This window comes from Sminthopsis crassicaudata, chromosome 4 (assembly GCF_048593235.1).
Source record: "Sminthopsis crassicaudata isolate SCR6 chromosome 4, ASM4859323v1, whole genome shotgun sequence".
In the NCBI taxonomy this organism is placed as follows: Eukaryota; Metazoa; Chordata; class Mammalia; order Dasyuromorphia; family Dasyuridae; genus Sminthopsis; species Sminthopsis crassicaudata.
In genome coordinates, this window is record NC_133620.1 from 71,008,587 (window position 1) to 71,030,314 (window position 21,728).

Here is a 21,728-nt window from a genome sequence, read left to right on the forward strand (position 1 = left end):
GGTTTGGCTGAGTTGCGAGCAGCTGTGGTAGTGGAATTTTTATGTGAAGATGCACACTGAGACTTGTCTTGGAATTTCCAAGAAAGCCCAGTGGGAGGGAAGGGGATAGGCTTTGATAGCCTAAGACTCCACCTCAGCCTCAGTGAACTGCCTGGAGACAGTACTCCTGCTCCTACCCCAGTGACCCAATGTTCCAGTAAACAAGGAAGGGCTGGGATGGAGGTATTTTAGATCAGGCCTTCACTGATTTTTTTTTTTTAGATCTTTTTTAATAGAGGACAGACCAAGGGTGGAGTCTGAAGAGGATACTTCAAACTAGCAAACATGCCTCTGAGGCAGGCAGGCAGCAGAGCAATCCAAAACACACAAATTTCCAACAGGGTCTTGAGCTCCACTGACAGAGCCGCAAGCAAATCTTTAAGGAAGATCACAGGTTTTCTTTAGGACACTTCCTGGGACCAGCTGAACTGCTCCACTCCCTATCCCCTTCTTGACCCAAGTCCTACACAAACACCAGCCTTTCTGCAAAGAAGTAAAGGGAGAAAGAACCAGAGAAATATAAATGTACCACAAACTGAACAAAACTTTCATTGATTCCATTTTCCATCTGGCATTACTATAGATGAAGGTCAAGGTGAACAGGCTTATTATTCCAGTTCAATCACCCACTCAACAATTGAAACTTCCTTTTTCCCTTCAGTTCCCACCCCTAGCTTCTTCTTTACCTTGAATTCCAAATCATCAGCAAGATTGAATATCAACCCATAGGTGAATATGAACACCAGGAAGCCAGGAAGCTTTAACTGAAAGATGAAGAGCTCCCTGGTTTATTGAGGAGGATTGTAGAATTTCTGTTCCTGCATTTCTACCTACCTGAACTGAGATTAGGTAGATCCAAGTACAACTAAAGTTCTCCTCCAATCTTATGAAATTCTGGATTTAATTTTATTGATATGTGTGTATGTGTGTGTGTATGTGTGTGTGTGTGTATACAAACATGCATCCATATCAAGTTCAGGGAGGAAATACAAGCATATATAATGTGTATATATAATATATGTATATATTATATGTATGTGTTATATATATATATTATATATGCATATATATACATACACATCTACACAAAAATAAATATATGTATATTTATATATGTATATTTCATCTGTGGCTTTTTCATGCATATAATATACTTTATTCCATGCCTATAATATACTTCCTCTTCCTTCTGCTTTTTAGAATCCTTAGATTCCTTCAAGCTTGTTGCCTGTCCTTCAGGAAGCCTCTCTTTATGCCTGATATTTTTAGTCCCTTAATCCTTCTTAAATTATCTTTTACTTGCTTACTTGAGTGTTTAGAGCAGGGTAAGTCAGGAAGATACAGAGGTAGCTTGAGCAAGACAAGTTAAATTAATCATTACCATCATCACCTTGACTGACCACTACCTCCCTCAGGTCCTGATGGAGACAATTTCCAACCCTGAGTCCAATTTGTTCTGGTCATAGGTATGCCTGATGACAGATATAAAAGCAGCAGCCTCAATTCATGAGAGGCAGCATGGACTACAGGAAAAGGACTTGGAATTTGCTATAGGACTCTTGCCAAATGTCGCCTTACCCAAGTGATTTAAGTAATCTGAGACACCATTTCTTCATCTATGAAGCTGGAATAAATAGTACTTTCCGTAACAAACTATCTCACTCATGGTTCGGGAAAATGAATTCATTTCAGCTTTAATTCTATCCTAATTACACATTGTTCCATCCCTCCCCTTCCCCTTTCAGTAAATTCCAGCAGCTCCTTATCACCTCAAAGACTGAATATAAAGTCCTATTTGGCTTTGAAAGCACTTCACAACCTACCCACCTTTATCTCTCCAGTCTTCTGGCACCTTATTCGCCACTCCATAATCCAATGATAAGGTCTCATTGCTGCCCCTCATGAAATACATTCCAGCTTTGGACTCCTGGCATTTTCACTGGCTGCCCCCAGACCTGTAATGTTATGTCTCCTTAATTTTGCTCCCTGGCATCCTTCAAGTTCCAACTAAAAATCTTACCCTTTAAAAGAAGCCTTAATATTAATGGTTACCTCTGTTATCTCCAATTGCATATTGTAATCTGTACAATATGTATATATCTTGTTTGTACACAGTTATTTGTATGTTCTCTTTCCTTCCCCTCCAAGATCCTTGAGGAAAGGAATTAATTTTCCTCTTTCTTTGTATCTCAAGCTTATCACTCAGTGCAGGTCACATAATAGACACCTAATATGTGTTGAATGACTGGATATAATTGATTTCCTTTGTGACCCTATGAGTTTTATTTTATTTATTTAAAGACATTTTTCCAAGATGGAAGCCATATGCTTCCCCAGAGTCCCAAAGCAGCACACAAGCAAGGTTAAGAACGTCCACTCTAATACTATAGTTTACCAAACCAGATGCTGATTTTTACTAGACTGTTTCCACTGATGAAATCACAAATCTAAATTTCTTTTCCCACCCACTCTCTACCCCAAATCTATCATATTACTTGTGAATACTGACCCAACTGTCTAACAACCATCACTTACACTCTCTAATAGTCTAGTCCTCCCTTATAATTGAGAGATCCTTGCTATGACTGAATGGTCCTTTCCCATTACTGACTTGGATCATACTTACTGGAATATCCTCACTCCCAAATAGCCATTCTCCACACCCCTGTTTTGGAGTTAGAAAGTAAGTTTTAAAAAGAATCCATATGGAGACTGCCTGATTTCACTATTATTATGGCAAATGACATAAATAAGTTCATCACAATCTATGAGTTACTTGGTGTTCATTCCAATCAGCCTGTCTCATGAAGAAAATGCACAGCCCTGTTTGATGTAAGCTTTTACTCATATAATAGTCACACTCCAGTTTTTTTTTAGACAGCCAAGACTGACGTGAAAAAGAAGGGCTGGAGGAAGTTATTTTTTTAAGAGAAAATAGAAATACAGGAGTCTCAGGATTAGATCCTAGATCTACTACTTAGTGACATAATGTATGACTGAATGAATCTTATAATCATTAAGAGTCTCAGTTTCATTTGGGATTTGAAGATCTTGAGGATTCCAGATTGTACAAAAACTTCTCTTAAGACATTTCTACCCAATGCAAACTGTATTATTCCCATCCCACAATGGTATATGATTCATCTACAATTTGGGATAGTATTTCTAAAAGTACTAGTAATTCTTTAAAAGTCACACCCACTTTTTCCTTTATATCTGGTCCTTTTTTATAAACTAAGTGGACCCACCCTTAAAAACAGCCATCCTTTAATCCTAATGAGCACATTCTTAACATGTGACCTGTCCTCTTACCAATGACCCTTCTCTCTCTCTGTAACTGGTCATTTTTTCAGACAAATGACAAATCTCATCTCTCATCATGATTTGAGCCACAGTGGGAGACATAGTAGACCAATAAATTGGCAGAAGTTAGAGTTTAGCTAAACAGGAGAGAGGCCAAATGGTAGCCAGAATCCAAAAACCTCATCTGTTTCCGCTGGATGAATCCAGAGAGAAACAGAAAAATTAGATGGAAAAAAGCTAGCAAACAACACTTTTTGCAGTAACAAAGAATTGGAAATAAAGCCGAAGCCCATTGATTAGGAAATGGCTAAAAATAATGAGGCATATACACACCGTGCAATATAGATATGTTATAAGAAAACATTAATGTAGTAAAGACAGAGAAGCATCAGATGATTGATATGCATTGATATAAAGTAAAATAAGCAGAATCAAGAAACTCTGTGTGCACAAGGACTATGACAATGGAAATGGAAACACCAACAAAAAACTCAATAAAAACTGAATGTTCCAATGTTATAACAGCCCTAATTATCCCCCCAAAAAAAGGTAAGAGAAGGGACCTCCTTCTCCTAATTTTTTTGCAGAGGTGAGGGACTATAGATATGAGACACTATATATATAATGAGCAGCTAAATCTATAATCCCTAAGCAAATGACTCCCAAGTCTATCAGTCACAATTTCTCTTCTTTGTTCCAGATTCACAAATCTAACTCTCTATAGGACTTCTCACCCTGTATATTTCAGTAAGGCAACAAACTCAATACAAAACTTAATTTATGATCTAACCTCCCTATTCTTAAACCCATTCCTCCTTCTGTTCTATCTCTCATTCTTATCTTTGTCTGTCTAAACTTTGTACCAATACAATATTCTCATCCCTGCTATGCTTTTGGATAGTTTGTTTTCTTTACTTTTGCTTTGGATACCCTACATTCCTCTACGATTGTGGGGTTAGACCCCCTAGACATTTGAGGTTCTGAGCACTAGCTCTTCAGGACCTTCTCTGGCATCTTAGGACAAATAACTTGGGATCTCAGAGACCCTGGGTGTCCTGAAATGAGCATTAAATCACCATGCTAATTGCTGCCCACTGCTGTTCTCCAGGACTTCCAAATTCCAAAGTTACCACTATGAGGTTTTCAGACCATGTTAAGACTTTCTCTTGGAGTCATTCCATCTTGCTGCCTTTTACCTACAAGTTTATGGTCTATACATGTCTCTAGACATCCTCTGGTTGCCCCAGGGACTGACCTTGCCTTAGTACTGGCTTCATGCTATTTTATGCTATATTTGTGCTTTCCTTTTTTTCTTGAGCTTCCGGATAACCTCTTGAGTGATTAAAGGTAAAAGAAATCTCTTCCTATAGTTTTTCATTGAATTTCTTGAGTATTATTCAATCTAGTGAAAACTTCAGGATTTTTCTGGAGTAGATATGTGAGAGGTGGGCCATTTTCTTTCCATTAAGACTACCATTTTGGAAGATCTGATACAGATCAATACATCAAAAAATAACAATACATGCAATATACAATATCTGTGTATGTTCCATCTCCCCAAAGGGATTGGGATTGTCCTTTCATATAACTCTTTTAGAATCCTGATTGATCTTTATAATTTTGCTGCTATTTTATCTTCTAAAGCCTGATCACAAAGTCACCTCCTCCATGAAGCCTTCCCTGATGTCTCCCAGCCTCCTCAATTAAACTCTCCAGATAAGGATCTTTTGCTTCATACTGCACATGGCACTTTCTTTTGTATCTCTGTATTTTAATTATGTAATATTGCATATCATATTTATCTACATTTGTACATATATCCTCCTATTAGTCTTAAACCTCAATGAGGGCATTGAAAACATTGTGTTATTCCCAATGTTTAGCACAATCTTCTAAACTTGGTAGGAACTTAAAGGTTTCTTGAATGAATGAGTGAATGAATGTCCCAATTTCAAAGACAGTTTAGAAAGTGCATAGACAGTATGCTGAATGTAAAGGTTACTATTAACAAATTACTCAAGTGGGAAGAAAGCAATGAAATTCTAAGTTTCCACTAACTGATCTCACCAAAGATCTTTCATTTTTTCATGTACACCATACACTGTTCTTCCAAATGTCTCTGGGTCATAAATATCTTTGAAACATAGATTCCAAGCTTGAAGAATTCTCAGGTGTCACCTAGTCCAAATTTTACAGATGAAAAACCCAAGGTTCAAAGAGAAATATGTTGCCCAAGGTCACATATTTCCTAGTTTGCCCATGATGGTTCAGCTAGGATTTGGACTTAAATATTCTGTGATCCTAGGACTCTGAATCTAACTCCCTCTCCACTATACCACAAACCTGTCCCTGATTATAAGTCTGTATTGGTTAGCACATTCCCAAAATGTCATTATTTTTAGCAACTGTTTCCATGCTCACATGGTGGCTACCATTGGTCTTCTCATCCTTCAAAGAGCTGTTATGTGTCTCCTACAATGCATAATATTAAATATTAAATAAATAAATAAATAATCAGATCAAATCAAATCCAAATATAATATCAGGATCCCTTGGGGAGAGAATAGGGAGGTCAGAGTGGGGGTACAAAATCTTAGACAGACATCCCAGTCCTCTCTACCTCTCCCTCCACCCTCAGCTCAGCAGAAAGTCCTATAGAAGGGCCAAAACTCTAAAATGGTGAATTGTAGAGAGAGGAAATATATGTGAAGGCAGCTCTGAAAATTTTAAGTTGAAATTTTACCTTTATTTCCAATGGTGTATTAAAAGCTGGCTTCAGAATATGCCTTGTGATTTGGATTTGGATTTGAAAAAAGTCATTTTCAGAGGAGAATTCTGACATGGTTTTTGAAGTAAGTGGGTGAGTTTTGGAAGGCAAAGTGATCTCTGGTGTGTTTTTTTCCCAATGAGTTATGAATGGTATCCTCGATAAATACACCCAGAACCCAATTTCCAAATGGGTCCAGCTTTTCAACCATTTCAGTTATAGATCTTGTCAGAATTTGGAAACCTGGAATAGAGGAGGAGAAAGGGAACAATTTTGCAATTGGAAGAGTGACAATCCCCTCAAAAGTGTCCCAGGGGACAGACCTTTGTAAAGCAGTGTGTTGGAGAGTTTTAGAATATCTCCAGGAGGTCTGAGATTGACCTTTGCAGACATAGTTAGGGTTTGGATAATTAGGGGTTAGGATAGAATCAGAGTAATTATAACTGCCCATTTATTTAGTATTTTAAAGTTTGTAAAAATATTTTAATGCATTAATAATAATTAGTATTTACAAAGTACCTACTATACCATGCTAAACACTTTACACATTTTATCTCATTTGATTTACACAACATCCTTGAAGATAGGTGCTATGATGAGAAACTGATATAGACAGAGATTAAGTGGCTTGTCCAGTATCACAGCCAGTAGGTATCTGAGCTAGCTTTGACACAACCTAACTTTTTAGCTCTAATTTTTATATCAACCTTGTGAAATAAGTACATAGGCATTATTATTCACATTTTACAGGTGAGGAAATTCAGGCTCAGAAAGGCTTAGTGATTTTCCCATGATTAAAATTAGTAGGAGTCAGAAACATGATTTGAACCCAGAACTTTCTAATTTCTAGCCAAGTACTCAATCTACTATATGCTGCCCCATCTTGTACCAGAGTTCTATTTGGTTACAATATAGAGATAGCAATGGTAAAATTTTAGAATATGTCATCAGCAGGAGAAAATATGTTCAAAATTGGGGGGAAATATCATATAATAATATCACATTACTTTGAGATATCATTCAGTCTGATTCTAACAGAAGAGTCCCAGAGCAGAAGAAAAAATAGAGAATAAGATATTAGATTACATGATCTCTGAAATTCCCTTCCAGAACTGTCTCTGATTCATCTTTGGGTGATGTTCATTTCATTCCTTGAGTTCAAATCTCATCTCTGACACTATCGTGTGAACTTGGGCAAATAACATCATTTTGGGGTTGTTTGCTCACCTAAATGAGGAAGTTCGACTAACACCCTTTCCAGTTCTTGCATACATTTTATAAGTTACAAAAAAACTACAAGAACACCACTCCCTCCTTCTTCTCCTATCCTCTCCTCCTTTCTTTCTTCTTCTTCCCTTACTCCCTAAGGCAGTGAGTAACCTGCTTTTAGAACTATAACACTTAGTTGTCAGCTCTTTATTCTATTTTCTGACTTTCACTTAATGATGAATCATCAGAAATATCACACTCAGGGGTATGCTAGTCAAAGTGTAACAGCCAGACCTCCAAAAGAAAGTGGAAGGGAGGGAAAGGGGGACTATACATCATACCTTTAAGTTCATTCTAACATTTTCTCCATTACTTTCTTAAAGTCTAAATATCAAGAAAATGAAGCAAGCTGAGATTTGTAATCATTGCCATTTCTCAGATATTAATGCTCACATTGAAAATTTAACAATCTACTCTCCCAAGGTTTCTAGCCAGCTTCAGCACACTGCTGATTTACACTCCACTAATTACTTAAAGGAGGAACTAGGAGGTGCCAAAGATGTACAAAATGCTGGGCAGAAGAAGGTAAGAAGATTCAGGTTCCTAAGTTCAAATCTGGTTTCAGATAGTTACTAGATGTGTGATTGGACATATCACTTTATTCTGTTTGCTGTTTTCTCACTGTAAAATGAATTGGAGATGGAAATGGCAAATCTCTCCAGTATCTTTGCAACGAAAACTCCAAATAGGATCATAAAATATCAGACACAACTGAAAAATGACTGAAAGGAAAGTTGGTTAGAGAGAATAAGTTATTTCATTGCTGTATGAAGAGTCTACAAGCTATAAGCAGAAACATCCATTACATAGGCTTGTCACGATTACAGAGTATTTCTAAGATTTGCTTAATTCTGGTTTCTCACTAGCCAATACCTGGAGCCTAGCCTTTACCAAGCCAAATCTTTCTCATGCTACACTCCCAGTGTTGAAAAAAAGCCTATGAAAGTTTGGTTTCTTGTTCTAGTTCCACTATATTTTTCCTTCCAAATCCAAACCAAAAACTTCTTTTCTTAGCTCTTCAAAACATAAAACAAGTGAGAACTTTCTGGGTTCCTCCATGATTTAGTGGAGGTTCCATTAAACTATAACACTTCTTTTTTCCTTTGTTTTCCAAATTTTATTTAGTATTTTATTTTTCATCAGTTACATATAAAAACAATTTTTAACATTTAAAAAGAAATTTTGAGTTCCAAATTCTCTCCCTTCCTACTTCCCCACTTTCCCTCGTTGAGAAGACAAGTAATGTATAATTATACAAAACTTTTCGTAATAGTCATGTTGTGAAAGAAAACATAAACTGGGAAAAAACACCTGAAAAATGAAGTTTATGTATATGTATATGTATGTGTGTATGTATGTATGTATATGCTTCAATCTGTATCCAGACTCCATCAGTTCTTTTTGTGGGGATGGAGCATTTTTCATCATAATTTCTTCTGAATTATCTTAGATCATTGAATTGTTGAAAATAACCAAGTCATTCACGTTTGATTATCTTACAATATTGCTATTACTTTAAACATAATGAATTTCACTTTGTATCAGATTGTGTAAGTCTTTCCAGGTTCTTTCTGAGAACATCCTGTTCATTTCTTATAGCACAATAGTGGTCCATTATAATCTCATATCACAATTTGTTCACCCATTGCCTGATTGATGGACATTCCCTTAATTTCTAATTCTCCAACACCAGAAAAGAGAAGCTATAAATATTTTTGTACATATATGTTATTTTCCCTTTTGTTTTTAATTCTTTTAGGAATCAGATCTAGTAATGGCATTGCTAGATCAAAAGGTATATAGAACTTTATATAGCCCCCTTGGGAAAGTTCCAAATTAGAGAATGGTTGAATCAGTTCACAATTTTATTAATGGTGCATTAGTGTCTCATTTTTCCCACATCCCTTCTACCATTTGTCATTTTTCTTTTCTGTCCAATTACTCAATCAATAGATATGAGGTACTACCTCAGTATTGTTTTAATTTGCATTTCTACATCAATAAAGAGTTAGAGCATTTTTATCATATGTTTCTACCTAGTTTTGATTACTTTATCTGAAAATTGTTCATATCTTTTGATTATATATCAATTGTGGAATAGCTCTTATTTTTATAAATTTGGCTCAATTTCTATATATATTTAAGAAATGAGGCCTTTATCTGAGAAACTTGCTTCATGAACTGATTCTTCTTGACTTCTTTTCAAGATAATGTTCATACTCATATGAACTCAGCATCTCTGCTTTTGATTTTCTTTACATTCCTACTATAATAGCATAAACTTTGTTTCTTCTCTTCTTCTTTCCCTTTTATTCCCTTTATCTTCCTCTTCTCCTTCCCTGTTTTCCCCTCTCTCTTCTTCCCTTCCCTTTGTTTCTTTTTCTTTCCCTTCACTTTTATCTCTCATACCTCTTATAATCAGAATTTTAGAACTAAAGTGTTTCATTAGTTCAACTCCTTTATTATGCAGACAAGAAATCAGGCCCAAAGAAATCAGTCTGTTGAGAAACAAGCATTTATTAATTTTCTACTATTCTCTTTTTATTTCCGAATCCCCTGTAATTAAAATGATTTACAGAACTGTAGATTCAAATCAGACATGGGCAGAACTCCCTGATAATTCATATTCAGGAGAGGATAGAGTTGTTACTACCAATAATTCCTGGGCGGCACCCAGACTACAAAAGTCCTTACCAATTGAATCCTGGTTTCAGCAAACCTTTCCCATGGAGTTACACCCAAGCTTTCTGCTAAACTGGGTTGGTGTTTGCCAAAGAGCCCGTACCTGTGAGCAGGCTCCCACCTGTTCTTTCCCCTAAGGATTAGGATGGAGGGAAAATAATGCTATAGTAAAACATTTACTAAGTGTCTGTTCTTCTCCAAAAATCTCATCAGTATCATCATCATCTTTTTCTTCTTCTTCCTCTCCTCCTTCTCTTTCTTCTCATTCTCCTCTTCCTTTTTCTCATCCTCCTCTTTATTACTTCTTCTTGTTCTTGTTGTTCTTGTACTTGGTTCTTCTTTTCAGTAAAATCTGGAGAAAATCTCTTCTTTCATAGAAATTCATGGTTGTGTGTTTGCTGATTGATTTCACAACAGAGGAATTTTGTGTAAGTGCCATTTGACGCTGAGAAAGAGGTATATTCTTTTCTCTTCTCTTTCAGTTTTCTCCAAAGGTCTATCTTCTTTAATATCCTATTTGCCTCCTTATTTTCTTTTTTCTTTATTTTTGGGTTGAATTTATTAAGTTTTGAGAGGGGAGAGTGAGGTTTCTTACTAGAATAGTTTTGCTGCTTTATTTCTTCCTATAATTCATTTTAACTTCTCCTTTAAGAATCTGGATGCTATACAGCTTGGTGCATATATTTTAGTATTGATATTGCTTCATTTTCTGTAGTACTTTTTAGCAAGATATAATTTCATTCCCTAACTCTTTTAATTAGATCTATTTTTTGCTTTTGCTTTGTCTGAGATCAGGATTGCTATCCCACCTCTCCCCCCCCGCACACCTTTTTAAGTTCAGCTGACGTACAATAGAATCTGCTTTATTCTGTATGTGTCTCTTTGCTTCAAGTGTTTTTCTTGGAAACAATATATTGTAACATTCTGCTGGGGTTTTTTATCCACTCTGGTATCTGATTCCATTTTATGGGAGAGTTCATATCATTCACATTCACAATTATGATTACTAATTTATATTTTCCTGCATTCTATTTTTCCTCATCATTCTCTTGCATCACTCTCATTTCTTTTCCCAATTTTTCTTTGTCCTCTATCTTTTTACTTTTTTTTCCTCATCAGTGTTTTGCTTCTTTGTGCCCTCTATCAGCCCACCTCTCTTTACTTAATCCCCTCCTACTTTCCTGTTGGGGAAGATATATTTTTGTATTCAACTGATTATGTATATGATTCCTTCTTTGAATCAATATTAATGAAAGTCTATTACCCACCCTCCTATCTTCTCCTCAATTATAATGGGTTTTTGTATTTTTTTGTGTGAATTAATTTACCCATTCTACCTCTCCCTTCCTTCTACATCCAATTTACTCCTCTGTCTCATCGTTTAATTATTTTTGTGCCATTCCCTCAAATTCGACATTTGCACGATCTATGTATATTCCTTCTAGCTGTACTATTGGTGGTACAATTTTTAAGTATTACAAATATCTTTCCATGTAGGGATGAAAACAGTTTAGTTCTATTAAACTTATGTTTTATTTTTCCCTTTTTACCTGTTTATGCTTCTACTGGGTCATTAGACAAGAGATTCTTGGTTACAGTCCTAGCTTGTTTGCCCTCTGAAATATCCATTCCATGACCTTGGTTCTTTTAACATTGCAGTTGGTAAGTCCTGTGTAATTCTGATTATGGCTCCTCAATATCTTTTTCTGACCATTTGCAGTATTTTTCCTTTACCTGATAATTCTGAAATTTAACTATAATATTCCTTTGAGTTTTTATTTTAAGATCTCTCTCCTAAGGTAATTGGTGGATTGTTTCAATGCCTATTTTGCCCTCTGGTTCCAGGATATCAGAGTAGTTTTCCTTGATAATTTCTTATAGCTCCCTTTCCATTTAGCCAATTCTATTTTTTAAGTAGTTTTCTTTCTTCCAAGCTATTGACTCATTTTTTTCATAATTCCCTTGCATCACCCTCATTTCTTTTCCCAATTTTTCTTCTACCTCTCTTTCATGGTTTTTAAGCTCCTTTTTTGAGCTTTTCCCTGAGTTCTTTCTGAGCTTGAAACCACTTCCTTTTTTTCCTTTGAGCTTTTTCCCACAGGTGTTTTGAATTATTGTATTCTAAGTTTGTATCTTGATCTTTGTCACCATAAGAACTGTCTATAGTCAGATTCTGTTATTGCTTGGTCATCTTTTTTAGAATTTTTTTTCTTTTTTTTTTTTTAAAGTTGAGCTCTGGTTCCAGTGTGGAAGGGACATTGTCTCAGCCTTTTTAAACTGGGGGCTGCAGGCCCTGGCTGTTTACTTGGTGTGGCACTGATGTTGCTCTGAGGTAAGACCCTTATGTCTTATATTGGGCTAAGCAGTTGGGGAGGTGGGAATGTTCTGCTAGAAGCCTTAAGGATCTGGCAGCTTAGCTGGTGCTGAGCCAGAGTTCTAGTGCTAGTGTCAGGCAATAGACTGAAACTGGTAAGGTGTTTTTTCATTTCCCTAGGGATACATTGAAGCCCATGGCAGTTCTCAGAGCTGGAGCCTGCCTGTTCCCCCTGGCTATGTTGAGGCACAGAAGGGAGGTTCATAGAGTCCTGGTGTTGACATTTGCCTACTTCACTATATTAAGGCTCAGGATCTCCCCCACTGAAGTAGGGCTTGCTGCTAGTTTGCTGGGATACTTACTATCTGGTCTTCATTCCCCTTTTACTTAAGTAAGACAGACCTTTCCTGCTGATCTTCCAAGTTTGGGGACTCAAAAATCGTTTTACCTTATCTTTTTGCTGGATCTGCTGTTCCAGAATTTGTTTTTGGGAGTGCTATTTTATGATTGTTCAGAGGTAAATATGAGATAGTTATGGTTATTTACTGCTTACTCCACAATCTTGGCTACTGAAAGTACCTTAGCTTCTGTAATTGAATAAAAATACAAGTGAATATCATACTGTTATCAAGGAACAGTCAAAAGAGGAACAGAGAGACATGAAAAGAGAGACAGACAGATAGACAGATTCTGAGAAGAAGCTAATGTGAAGAGGAACCCATACCTTGGTCATGTCCTTATTCCTAGACATACTTGAGATTGGGAAATTTCCCCTTGAATGAAATCTGCTTTTCCCTCTCTCTTATCTATCAATTTCTGATCCTACTGACAAACCAATAGTTCATTGAATCCTACTTATATGACTTTGGAATAATGGTATCACAGAAATAACATGAATAAAATAGAGCTTTTCTTGGCATAGGAAAAGCAAATTTTTACCAGGAGCTTGAATGCTAACAATTTTTCCTGGATCTAGGTTTTCCTCAGAGAGTACACAGATAGAATTCAGAATTTCTAGGTGAAATATAGTTTGGTTTGTTTTAGTTCTCCATACACATTGGCCAGAATGTTGCACCTTGAGTTAGGAAAGCCTAAGACCAAATCCTGACTCAGGTTATTTGAGTAACCACTTAAACCCTCTGAAATTTAGTTCCCTCATATAAAATTAATAATAATACCTACTCCCCTTCAGAGATATTGTGATGATCAAATGAGATAATATATGTAAGGTGCTTTATGAACCTTAAATTCAATACTAACTCCTATCATGTTCATTCCATATGTCCAGTAAAACAGTCTTAGATGAAGACTCGGGAATTCTAAACCAGGTCCTGACTCTTCTTCAGAGCAGAGAACAGAGACTGGCATTTAGGTGAGAACTGAAACTCCTTTACAGGCAGTTCTTTCCATTTGGTATCCACACCTTAGCTAGTTCACTATTCATGAAATAGGAATAATTAAGAAAAATGCATAGAAAAACTATCTTTGTCTTACTTGCCATCATGCTCCTCTGTCACTTCCCTTTCCTTGCCCTTGATCCTTAAATTTAAAGTTTCTTGTCTGAATTATAATACTTCCTTTCTGACCTTTCCAGTTAATAGCTAAACTTAGCAATTCTCTCCTACCCTGATTTCGTAGATACAGAGAGAGGGATAGTGGTAAAGGTATAGCAATAGTATTACAGCCAAAAGAGTCATAAAAGTGATCTAATTTAATGGGAGGTGAGAATGGGGACTGAATATTAGATCCAGACTTAGCACAGTTTCTAAAATATGAGAACCAAAAAAGAATTGCCTCTGTCATGTAACATAAGAGAAAAATACAACAAATGGACAATTCAAATGATACACTGGTACCATGAATGGATACACAACACACTGATCATCAATAGAGGATTTATGAAAGTATATAGACAAGAATAGTCCAGGCTATGAAGGTATAGTTGGGCTGTGATCTGTACCAATGGAAGGAACAGTCAAATTAATGAGATCAGGCCCCAGGGACAAAAATCAGGCCCCTAGAAGGGATGGTGCTATTGAGATATAACTTGCTTTATGGCAACTGAGGGGAGGTAAAATTATCTTTCCCAGACCCTGTATAAGAATGGGAGTAGTCCCACAGCAGAGGCCTTTAAAGGGGCAAAAATTTTCCTTTCCATACTCTATTCCTCTATGAAGATCTCAGGAAAATAAAATTCTAGTTAATGGATTGGTGAAAGCTGTGTGAGGGGTGGGTGGTACAAAGGCATTTAACCAGGTACCATGCATGTAATAGAGAAATAACCTCTTAGGTTAAGCTCCCCAATATTTGAATTTATCTCTTTCTGAGTATTTGCAGTATTTTTTTTCCTTTACCTGATATTAAATTTCAGAATTATTCCTTTGAATTTTTATTTTACAATCTCTTTCCTGAGGTAACTGGATTCTTTCAATGCCTATTTTGCCCTTGGTTCCAGGATATCAGGATAGTTTTCCTTAATAATTTCTTATATCTCCCTTTCCATTTAGCCAATTCTATTTTTAAGTAGTTTTCTTTCTTCCAAATTGTTGACTTTTCTTTTCTTTTTTTTCATAATTCTCTTGCACCATACCAACCTCATTTCTTTTCCCAATTTTTCTTCTACCTCTCTTCTGTGATTTTTAAGCTCCTTTTTGATCTCTTCCCTGAGTTCTTTCTGAGCTTAAAACCACTTCCTTTTTTTTTTTTTTTTTTTTTTTTTTGAGGTTTTGCCCACAAAACCCACAGGTATTTTGACTTGTTGTCTTCTTCTGAGTTTGTGTCTTGATCTTCCCTCTCAACATAATAACTTTCTATACTCAGATTCTGTTATTGTTTGTTCATCTTTTTTGGTCTTTTTTCCTTTCTTTTAAATTTGAGCTCTGCTCCCAGTGTGGAAGAAACACTGTCTCAGTCTTCTTAGGATACAGGCCCTGGTGCTGCACTGATGTTACCCTGAGGTGGGATCCTTATGTCTTGTTAGAAAATAATTCTGATCTATGCTGAAGATCAGAGACTATACAGAAAGTGTTACCATCATGGGCACTATAGATAGGATTAAGCTAAAAAATGTTTAATAACTAGGTTTTAAGGGGAAGGAAAGGGAGGAGGTGAGGAAATATGCAAAATACATTTTTAATTTTAATCTGTTTTATTTACATTTTCTCTATCCCTTTATTAAGCCTAGACAATCAATAAAAGAATAAATCAACCCTGATTTATAGCATTTGTGAAGTTCCACAATGCATATTCCTATGATAAAAATTTAATAATTGGTTCTTATAAAGCAGTATGAACTGGATCAAATCTATTTCTAACTGTCATCCTAATTTTTCTGGTGCTACTCCTGCTCGTTGCCAGGTATTTTACATCAGAAATCTATTGTGAAGTAAAAAAATCTGACATCATCCCCCACATGGATCAGATTGAAACATCTGGAGCTCAAACTTTTCAAAGTAGAGAAATAAAGATTTAAATTTCCCATTTCCATTCTCCTCTATGTTTATTCGTGCTTTCAGTGGATCATTATAGGGCTTGATGTCTTTTATTTTTGTTTTGTTTTGTTTGTTATCTTACTGTTTTGGTTTTTCCTGTTCTTTCTCCAGGGCTTTCTTGCTAGGCTTCTCTTATCCCTACTCAAGGTTGTCCAGTAACAACTAAAGCCAATGAAGCTGGGGACATTTCACTAGAAACATTAATATCCAGTTCATAAAGAGGTAAAATATGATAGGAACAATCTAAGGTCCTACTCCCACATAGATCAGACTATCTATTCTTTAAAAATAATAATAATAATAATAATATGTTATTTTTCCAAATACATGCAAATATATTTTCATCACTGACCTTTGTTATACATTGTATTCCAAATTTTGCTTCTTTTCCTCCTTCTTCCCTCATTTTCAAGACAGTAAGGAATCCAATATAGGTTAACCATGTGCAGTTCTATATTTCCACATTCATCATACTGTACAAAAAAAAAAAAAAAAAATCAGATCAAGAGGGAAAAAACCATGAGAAAGTTTTTAAAAAGCAAATAAACAACAACAACAAAAAAGTGAAAATACTGTGCTTTGATTCACATTCAGTCTCCATGGTCCTCTCTCTGGATGCAGATGGCTCTCTCCATCACAAGTCTATTGGAATTGCCTTGAATCACCTCATTGTTATAAAGCGCCAGGTCCATCACAGTTGATCATCACAATTTTGTTGTTACTTTGTACAATGTTCTCTTGGTTCTGCTCCCTTCACTTAGCATCAGTTCATGTAAGTCTTTCCAGTCTAGCTTTTTCTTAACAATATTAAAATTATCCTCAAGACTATTACTTTAGGGAACTAAAGGTGTGGATGGATGTCATGCCTTCCTGATGACTGTGGTAAGAAATAATCAAAGCTTGAGTAATTATCTATTTCTTTCTCTAATTTTTAATTACAATTTCCTCTAATTAAAGGAACAACATGGGCAACAAATAGGAAAGAAAGTAACTGGATCAATTCTGTATCCTTGCTGAATATACTTTCTCTTCTCTAAATACCCCTCCTTTGTAATCTAAGTAAGTCTTCTCTTGTTAACTGTCAAGTATTCTATTGTTGATGTTATTAAATTGTTACAGCTGTATATGAAATTTTCTGAACCCATTTGAGGTTTCTTGACAGAGAATCACTCTAGTGAGTGATTTGCCATTTCTTTTTCTAGCACATTTTACAGAGGAGGAAACTGAGGCAAGCAGGATTGGTAACTTGCCCCAAGTCACACAGCTAGTAAGTAATTGAACCAATTTGAAGTCAGAAAAATGAGTCTTCCTGACTTCAGATTCAGAGCTCTATCCTCTGCTCCACCTAGCTGCCCAGTCCAAATAGTCTACAAATGACTTATTTTGTTCTACCATAAAATCTAAATTGCTAGACAAAACTGAGTCAGGTCTTATCTACTACAACAAAGATTTGCAGAATTGATTTGCCTTCATTTGGTGAATAGAGGACATTCATGATATCTGATCTGTATAATCACATAATAAATAATAGATTTGGAGCTCATAAGAACCTTAGAGATCATCTAATCAACATCCTAAGTTTACATAAGAGGGAAATAAGATTAAGAGAATTTAAAGTGACTTGCCCAAAGTCACTGGTAAGGCCAGGATCTGAACTATTATTCTCTTACTCCAAATTCAATGTTCTTTTCTCTTCTACTGCACTTTGGTTTCAAAACCATCAAACAGCACTCCTAAGAAATAAAAGATGTTTCCTGATACCTAATAAATAGGTTTATTTTGATCCTAAATCTTAGAGAAGAGGTGTCTGGTTTGTATCAGGTTTTACAATATGGCCAATGACTTCCACAAATTGGTCCAAGACCTACCCACCATAGTTAGGAATATGCCTAATTCTTCTTCCACATACATTGCATATGCTGATCTTTAGTCATTTCTCAGAGTAAAAAACAGTGTTCTCACAATGGCACCAGCAAAATGTGCCTATGAACCAATCAATCTCCATGTCCCAGACCCAAAAGCCAAAGAATATGTAAAACAAATGTACAGTGAGTGACATTACGACAACAGCATAGATTTGGACATAGGATATTTTAACTTGAATTTGTTATTCCAGAAGCATAGCAAAGCTATTTGAATTCCAAAGGTAGTGGGGAAGGGAAAGGTCATGGTGAAAGAAATCAGGTTTTAGGCCTGCAGAGATTTGCTGCCATGTCTGTACTATCTATGAACTGATGATTGTGAGCAGAATCTCCATTCCATGGAAGCACGCTCATATACACTCTTTAGTATTTCAAAACAATACTGGGAAATACTTTAAGCTAAACTTTTGGATCCTACCTGAATCTCATAGGTCTTTTTTTTTTTTTTAATCAATTCTGAAACAAGGTCTGATATAAGAAACTTTTTACAGCATTCTTATCAAAAGATTGATCTAACCAGAAAAGAAGAGGAGTAACACTTAAATACAAAGAAGGAAGCAGTCTTTGTTCAATTCAATTGAGAAGTCAAGTTCATAATTGACCTGGTTGAAAGAAAAATCTTTTAGAGTTAAAGAGAGGTTAAAGAAGGATTCAGTAGTTTTAGTAAAAGTATTGTACTGACATAAGTTACTCTAGTTCTGTTTAGTAAATTAGAGAATTAACTAAACTCATAGACCTTGTTAGTCTTAGTCTTAATGATGGGCTTTTTTTTTTTTTTTCTGAAAACTATTAAGACCTTGCCTGGGCAAAATTTCAATGTTTCAATTAGCAAGGATAATTGCTTTTTTAATCTCTCTCCAAGCAATGATATTTATAATTACTAATATGTATGTTAATGCATTAGAATTATATATTTAAATTATTTATGTTATGTTTGCACATATACACATATATGTATATGAAATGCCTGACATCTAAATCTAAAATAGAGAGCACTATTTCTTTTCTTCTGCAACTACTAAGAACATTTTTGTATGCTACATTTCCTTATTAGTTTTGAAAGGTTGGATCAGTGGTCTACATTCTTCTTAAGATTAAAAATCTCATGAAGGGATTGTTTTGACTCTACTGTTTGGGAGTATGTCCCTGGGCCTTCTGATTACTGTTGAACAGTAGCTTTTGGTTATAGGATTGGGAGAGCTTAATTCCTAGGAACAGAAGCCTATATTGGTCTCAGAGCCCAGAAAAGAGATTTAGAAAGGAATTAGCTAGTGATTATAGATATGAGAAAAAAATTTTTTTTTCCCTATAATCATCTCTGCCCTGGCAAGAGGCAAGGTTTTTCCATTTCACCTAAAATCTCATCATCCTGCAGATTGACAGATTTTGATACTTAACACCTCAGCATCCTCAGTTATCTCTTCTAAAAATTTTATAGTAGTTAAAGAAAACTCAGAACTTTCCTTGTAAGTCTTTATTTCCCAACAGCTGCTCAGCTTGAATTCTATTCGACAAACATTATGCCCCCATAGACTATAGCCCTTATTGGCCCTCACCCTACTTTTCAGTTTTCTTTTGTGTACTGTCTTCTCCATTAGATTGTAACCTCCTTGAGGGAAAGGATTTGCTTTTTCTTATTTATATCCCTAGTGCTTAGGATAGTTCCTGGCATATAGTAGTTGCTCAATAAACATTTATTGACTCCTGACTGATTCAGTTCCCAGTATTCCATCCTATAAAGTCTTTCATCACTGCTTTTGTTTGCTGGAAATTTTCTGTGTTCAAACTTTCTAAGTCATGCAAGTTTCTACCCTGCCTTATCTTTCCTACCACACAATAATTATGTGTTGGGGGAAGGGAGAGTAAAGTAAGCAGAGAACCAGAATAAGCCAAATCAATCTAATCTAACAAGTCTTGTCAAAGTGGTCAGAGTTTTGGCTTGACATCAGAGAACCTATGCTCAGATAATAGCTATGCAACCTACTATTCATGTGACCTTGAGCAAGCCAATTTCCTTATTTCTCTCTTCATCTGTAAAATGTGGGGGTTAGATTTGATGACTTCTAAAAACCCTACCAGCTCTATGTTTGTGACTTTTTAATCCAAAAAATCAATTGCTAGCTGCAACATATCTACTAGGTACTAGTGGTACAATGACAAAATGAAAAATAGTCCCTGATCTGAAGGAGCTTACATTCTAATGAAATCATTTTTAGTCTACTAGGTTTAAGAAAGTAGTTTTTTTTTTTTTTTAAATCATTTCTGATTATATGTTTATCTCTTTTTTATAATAACTAATTAGAAGTTTCTCCTAAAGGACTGGTGAGAGAATACTAAACTACTGAAAACTGCAATCAAGTAAAACATAGCAAATAATTAATGAACAAATAATTAACAGATATTTGTTCAGTTCAAACTGAATGATTCTAGCAAGTGATTTAAACTGAGTCTCAGTTTCCTCATGTGTGGAAGGGATAATAATATTTCCTATATTGGGAATAGTGAAGTGGACCATTAAATCCTACCCGTCCTCCTCTAACATCCAAAGCTTTGGGCTTCCAAAACAGCAAAAGACTAAACTTGAACACATCTGAAAGTGATATAACACAGTCACATAAAATGATTTGATAGTCACAGAAAAGAAAAACTATAGACTTGAGATGTGTAATTCAGAGAAATACTAAAATGGAATGATGGATGTTCGTTTCCTTGGTCTATGATAACCATAGCAAGAAGTAGCAGAGATATCTGTCAACCACCACCACTGCGAAGATTAAGAAAAGCACTTTCTGCAAGCTTTTCTATCTTCTCTTGAGTCTGCCCAAAAATTAATATGATTCTTTTTTCATAAGAGGGGCCAGGTCCAAAATTCCTTCTTATTGTTCATTCATTTCAGTTATGTTAGATTTGTTTTTTGTTTTTTTTGTTTTTTGTTCTTTGTTTTTTGGCACAGATACCAGAGCGGTTTGCCATTTCTTTTTCCAACTCATTTTACAAATGAGGAAACTAAAGCAAACGGTAAGTGAAGGATTACATGGCTGATAAGTATCTGAGACCACATTTCAATTGAGGAAAATAAGTCTTCCTCACATTGAGGAAATCACATTGGCTTCCATTATGGAGGATAAATTAGATCAGAAGAGACCTCAGGCAATTGTCCAGATAAGACATGATGATTGTCTGAATCTAAGGAGTAAATGTGCAAATAAAGAAAGGTTATATTTGTTGGGAAAGTAGAATTTACAGTACTTTACAATTGATTGGATATGGAATATTAGACATTCCTTGAATGGAAGGATAGTGATCCCCTTGAGAAAAAAAAAATTGTTATTGTTGTGTCTGACTTTCTTGAAAGATACTGGAGTAGTTTGTCATTTACTTCTCCAGTGGATTAAGAACAGCAGTGTTTTGCTCATCTCAGGATCACATAGCTACTGCCTACACTTAATTTGAATTCAAGTTTTCCTACCTCCAGAATGGTGCTTTATCCACTGAACCACCTGGCTACTCCTCTCAACAAAAATAGAATATTTTAAAATGAAAATTTTAGAATTCTTGTGTTCTGAGCAGCCTAATATATGCTTTCTGATACTGAACCACTCCTTCTGGGATCCAGCTGTTCAACCAATTGTGCATCTATCTGATTAGGCTTTCAGCTAAACCAAAGATGTTAACTATATGACCCAGAACACTCACTGTTGAGTGCAGCCCAAACTAGATTAAAATGTAGTTGGGAATTTAAAAAAATAAATTAGAACAAAATGTAGATTATATAATTAAAAAAAACAACTAAGTCAATAACCAATCTACAGGAATCCTTATGTTCAGATTAAACTTCCTAAATCTAGATATGAGACTAGACTTTTTACATCTAGATTTATTTCTGTTTCAGTTTGACACTACTAATCTAAGGCATACCTCTCTATAATCTCCACAAGAAA

General features: G+C 35.5%; 2 long non-coding RNA genes across 3 annotated transcripts in view; one reads left to right on the forward strand and one right to left on the reverse strand.

Annotated features, from left to right (window-relative positions):
• Positions 1 to 21,728, reverse strand: part of LOC141565463 (uncharacterized) — a 200,258-nt gene that overhangs the window by 128,954 nt on the left and 49,576 nt on the right. Inside the window, exons 2-3 of one of the 2 annotated variants that reach the window (XR_012489029.1) lie at positions 16,218 to 16,338; positions 6,011 to 6,352 (exon numbers count right to left, since the gene is read on the reverse strand). This is a non-coding gene — a long non-coding RNA (uncharacterized LOC141565463). Of the gene's footprint in view, positions 1 to 6,010; positions 6,353 to 16,217; positions 16,339 to 21,728 lie in introns of those variants that run through there. The other variant, XR_012489031.1, reaches the window with a different exon arrangement.
• LOC141565464 (uncharacterized) overlaps positions 1 to 21,728 on the forward strand; it is a 144,699-nt gene that overhangs the window by 84,193 nt on the left and 38,778 nt on the right. Inside the window, exon 3 of the long non-coding RNA XR_012489032.1 lies at positions 12,289 to 12,392. This is a non-coding gene — a long non-coding RNA (uncharacterized LOC141565464). The remainder of the gene's footprint in view (positions 1 to 12,288; positions 12,393 to 21,728) is intronic.